Source organism: Diospyros lotus, chromosome 15 (genome assembly GCF_014633365.1).
Source record: "Diospyros lotus cultivar Yz01 chromosome 15, ASM1463336v1, whole genome shotgun sequence".
Classification (NCBI taxonomy): domain Eukaryota; kingdom Viridiplantae; phylum Streptophyta; class Magnoliopsida; order Ericales; family Ebenaceae; genus Diospyros; species Diospyros lotus.
In genome coordinates, this window is record NC_068352.1 from 31,943,540 (window position 1) to 31,948,807 (window position 5,268).

Genomic DNA, 5,268 nt, shown 5'->3' on the forward strand with positions numbered 1-5,268 from the left:
TTTCTTAAATTATGATTATGATACAATGTTAAGACGATGAGCTGTATCAATGGTATATTTTGGTGTGTTGGGGAGATGGCGGTTGAATGGAAAAAAATGCAATGAGAACTTTCCGTCTCTAATCCCTGACTCTCTCAAACAAGGAAAAGGCCTTTTGGAATTTTATATTTCATTTCATTTATCCATTCCATTTATTTTTATTTCATTACTAAATCTCTCTCACTGAAGCCCAAAGCAATTTTTCTTCCTTCAAACCAATTGCTGCAGATGAATACCAAGTTCCGCACAGGGTTCAGAACCCCAATTGGACATGAAGCTCGTGCACGTGCACATGCACATGCACATGCACAAGCCCATCTCACTTTCAGAAGAAAAAAAAAGATACAGAAAGCAGTATTTTCATTGGATTTTAACCAAAAAATGAGCAGTGCCATACCTGAGAGTTTGTAAGTTCTAAGTCGAAAGGTAAAAATGAGCCTGAATCAGTGTACATTCAATTTTTATTTTTTCATAATAAAACATCAAAAAAATAAATAAATATTCATACCATATCAAAGAAGAAAATCAAAAATTTTCTAAATGATCAATTAAAATCTACTCTCGGCAAAAATATCAATCAAGTTTACATAATCAAGTTGTTCGAGCATTTTTTTCTCAATAGACAACATAGCCAATGCATTACATCTATCTTGCGACATAGTTGAGCGGAGATAAGTCTTGATCAACTTCAACTTGGAGAAACTTCTTTCTGCAGATGCAACTGTAACTGGTATAGTTAACAAAATTCTGTAAGCAACACAAGCATTTGGAAAACACTCATCTATTCTTTTCAAATAGTTCACGACATCAATTGTTTTTCTTGTTTCTCTAGGTAAAGAGTATTTCAATATTGTCAGCTCTGAAAATAAATCATCTCTATCAATATCAGAATGACCATTATGCATCAAGAATTTTTCAAGATTCTTACAAGACCCAGCAAAGTATTATCATCAGCACACTTCAACCTCTTCAAATTAAACAAAAATCCAAACGTTTCCTTGTATTTTTTAAATTGTTCAAATATGGTTTGAAGTGAAGAACGAGCTCGATCAATTATGAAGAGAAAATAATTTACTCTAAAAGAATCTTCTGCTGATTGTGTTATCTCATCACTATCATCCTCATCAAATTGTTTCTTTTTTTGAATCGTGTGTTTTTCTCGAAATGCAGCTTCAACTCCCATTTCATTTGCCATTTCTTTCGCTTCAACCATGGACTTATCAAATCCAGATTCTCTATAGTCATCAAGAAATAAAAGAAATCCTTATAAAAGACTAAGAGCAACATCAATATCCATATTTTCAGTTTGAAGAAATTTACTTGCAATATTGATTGCATGCAACAACTTGTACCAAATTACCATGCCAAACAAGAACTCAAAATTCGAAAGTTCATATGTTGCTAAGGACTTAGCTTCGCTCCTTGCTTTAGGATCTTCACTAGTATCTACCAAGTCAAATAAAACATCTCTTATTTGTACAATTTGCTCTTTTATAGGCCTAACACTTTCAACATGACTTTCTCAACATGTTTGTGACAATGGCTCAAGTGTAAGACCTTTCACATGATCTTTGAAAATTTCCCATCGCTTGGTAGAAGAAGAAAACAATGTATAGATGCGTTGTATCACTCCAAAAAATGACATAGCTTTAGGACAACACTTTGCGATATCACATAATGTCAAATTAAGACTATGACAACCACATGGAGTATAGAAAGTCCTTGGATTTATTTCAAGTAGTCTTGTCTATACACTTTTTTGCTTCCCTTTCATATTAAACCCATTGCCATACCCCTGACCTCTTATATCATCAATGTCAAGCTCAAGATTGGTCAACACATTTTTAAGCTCGGTAAAAAGTTCAAGCCCTGATGTATCATCAGCCTTCAAAAATTCTACCCAATATTCTTCTACCGTTTTAGAGTTTGCTGAATCATCCACACATCGTATTACAAGAGATATTTGCTCCTCATGACTGACATCTAGGGTACAATCTAATATGATCTAAAAATATTTTGCTTGTTTAACTTTTTTGATAATTGAACTTTTCACCTCATTTGCCAACATTTGTGTCAATTCATTTTGAATTTTAGGACCCAGATATGTATAATGAGTCTCACGTGCTTGAATACGTCGAATGTGCTCTTTCATAATCGGATCAAACTCAGCAATCATTTCAATCATTTGCCAAAATAGACCATTGTTTTCCACATAAAGCTTCTCACAATCTCCTAGAAATTCCAAGTTATTTTTTGCCAATCTTTACATAACAGCTATTATCCTCTTCAACACTTGTCTCGAGTGTTCTCTTTCTTTATTGATTTCAATCTACACACTTTGATCAATTGTTTTATTTTTCTGCAGTCTTATTTCTAATTCAATCCAACTAGTCATGCAATCTATATGCTCCTTACTTGTTTCATGATTTTTAAGACTCCAACTCATATTATGCCAATCTCTGTATCCTTCATTTCCTAATTGACCAGTTTTACTCATTGTTTTTTGAGTCTTGAACAACTTGCAGCAAAAATAAAAAAATCATGTCCAAATGAACTGAATATACTAGCCATCTCCTATCATTTGTTTCTCCATTGGGTAGTACTCGTTTATATTGTGATAATTCAAAATGCCTACCAGTATTATCTTTAGGAAACAAGACTCTATCAGCTCTTTTTGAACCCTTCTTTACTAAGAAATCTCTTATATTTTGGTCAATTTTATCCCAACACTTTGGATCATAAAAATTAATCAACAAATCTTCATGTCGAACATTGTCGTCTTCTTCCTCATTTAATTGATTCACATCAACATTTTCTTCTTCTTCTTCCTCGTTCAATTCATTGACATCAACATAATCATCTTTGTCTTCATTTAATTCATCAACCTTTTCACATTGTTCATTGACATTGTCATTCCAAATTTCTTGCTCTTCTACCAAAGTTTCATCCAAATTTTCAACTATTTCTTCTCTTCCTGTTATTTTGTTGCTATTAAAGTATTTAATCATATCACCAGCTTGACATTGAACTAAAGATTCTTCACTCTGTTTCCTTTTTCTATTTTGAGCTCCAGACATGTGTTTAGGAGACATGATTTGCGACTATTGCTTAAGCCTAACAAAAGAAAAAAAAAATATTATAATAATACACAACACGCTTAAGCAATAATAACGTTAAACTTAATTTCTAAATTCTAAAAACTGGAAAAAAATAAAAATCCATCAATAATCCAACAGGTCAAGAACAATTCATAAATTTAAAAAACATGTCAACAACAATTTAATAATTTGCCAACAAGGCAACGACTTACCAACAATCTAAAAACTAGTGCATAAAAGCCAACAAGGCAACACCATTCATTTATATGCCAACAAGACAACAACAATCTAAAAAAATGCATAAATTCAAGAACAAATATTGCTTTATTTAACAATCCAAAATTGAAAACAATGATTAAATTAGAAAAGAAAAAAAATATTACCTTTCAAATTCAAGTATCAATCCTAACAGTTGAAAAGGGAAAGAGGCAGACAGCTCTTGTTCCTGCACACACAAAAAAAAAAAAAAAATCACTTATCCACTCAAATTCAACACAAAAATAATGGAATTAATTCTATTCACTCAAAAGAAACATATATAAAAATGTTATTAACACAAAAATCAAAATAAAAATTTTCAATCTTACAAATTAGGGCACTGTCACTTAAGGAGCTGAGCGCAGTTATTGAACCATGAACTAAAGGGAAGGAGACCAAGAGAGAGAAAGAAAGAGAGAGAGATGAACGGGAAAGACTAAAGAGGCCGAGAGGAAGAGAGAGTCAGAGACGAAGCTATCTGGCTTCAGTGAAAGAATAATAGATTAATGGGCCCAAATTTGGTTTGGTCATTTTGTTAGATTTGGGCTTATAAATTTGGGTGGGGAATTGGGATTAACTGAATAAGAGAATCAGCCATTAGTTAACTCTTAAAATTAGCCCATATATCTTAACAAAAGATTTCTAGATTTATGGGTCCCAAAAAATGACAGAATTTTGGGTCCTAGGTAACCGCCTCTTGGGCCTCTATCTTCACATTTACCTTCTCTTTCCTCTTTTTTTTCTTCTTTCTCTTCTCCTCCATTGCTGTCCTCTCTTTTTCTTTCTTTGCTCTCTCAAGCTCTATCTTAACAGATGAGAGCTTTGAAGCTCTATGGGATGTGTGTACATGTGTGTGTGTGTGTGTGTGGGGGGGGGGGGGGGAGGGGGGTGTTCAAAAAAGCAAGAAAAGAGCAATTTGGTTAGGAATGAGGTGTGTGAGTTTGGACCGGAGACACATCATTGGACACAATTTGCAAACCTTCCATATCTAGTAATATACACACAAAAAATAGCAATTTGGTTAGGAATGGCAATGGGTGTGAGTTTGGACTGGAGATCCCCCATCCCCATCCTTGTAGGGTATTCCTTAATTCCCTATCTGGGTCCAGGGTCCTCGTTGGGTAGCAGGTACCCATCAGAATCCGCACTCAGTTAACTTCATACGAAAAATAAACTAAAATATATATATTTTTTCACTCATTCATTACAAAGAAAGTAATTTTAGTGTTGCACGTGTGTCACAGCCCAAAATGGGGTGCATGACCGTGGTGATCCCAATACTAGGGTGGCCTTAACCACCAAGACCGACAGATTGGTTATACTAACATACCCATCACATTACCAAATACAATCAGTATAAATTCAATAACAGAATTACATTTAAATTCAATTCTTCTAACTGGAACAACCCCTTAGTAAATCTAGGTTTTAATTTTTAGAACAACCCTCTCTGTGCGTGTACATGTGTGTGTATATACATCGGAAACTAAAAGGTCGTCTGAATCTTACAAACTTCAAACCCGGTCACGTCGGCAGAGGAGATACGGGGCATTGGTGGTCTAAGGTGGAGGTCGGAGTTAACTGTGGCGGTGAGACGGACAAGGATGGGGGAGAGGCGGCGGTGGCGAAAGGGGTTTCCAGCAAGCTCTTTCGCGGTCTCTGGGACAATGAAGAACAGTGAGAGATGATGGCGTTACTCGGCTAGATCTTGGCCGCGGTGGTTACCACAGAGGTTGGAGATGGAGGAGGCTCGGCGATGCGCCTCCTCAAGCGGTGGTTGATCGAGCAACGATGGGATTTGAGGGAGAACCAAATCAACTCATCGATTTCTATTGATCCTATTGTCGATTTAGGGGAGGGTTTTGAGAGGCTG

General features: G+C 35.3%; 1 long non-coding RNA gene across 1 annotated transcript; it reads right to left on the reverse strand.

The window, feature by feature from the left end:
• Positions 1 to 421: 421 nt before the first annotated feature.
• LOC127792403 (uncharacterized) lies at positions 422 to 5,268 on the reverse strand. Its single transcript, XR_008021123.1, has 3 exons — positions 4,905 to 5,268; positions 3,521 to 3,582; positions 422 to 766 (listed from the first exon to the last, which is right to left on the reverse strand). It is a non-coding gene; the product is annotated as an uncharacterized LOC127792403 (long non-coding RNA).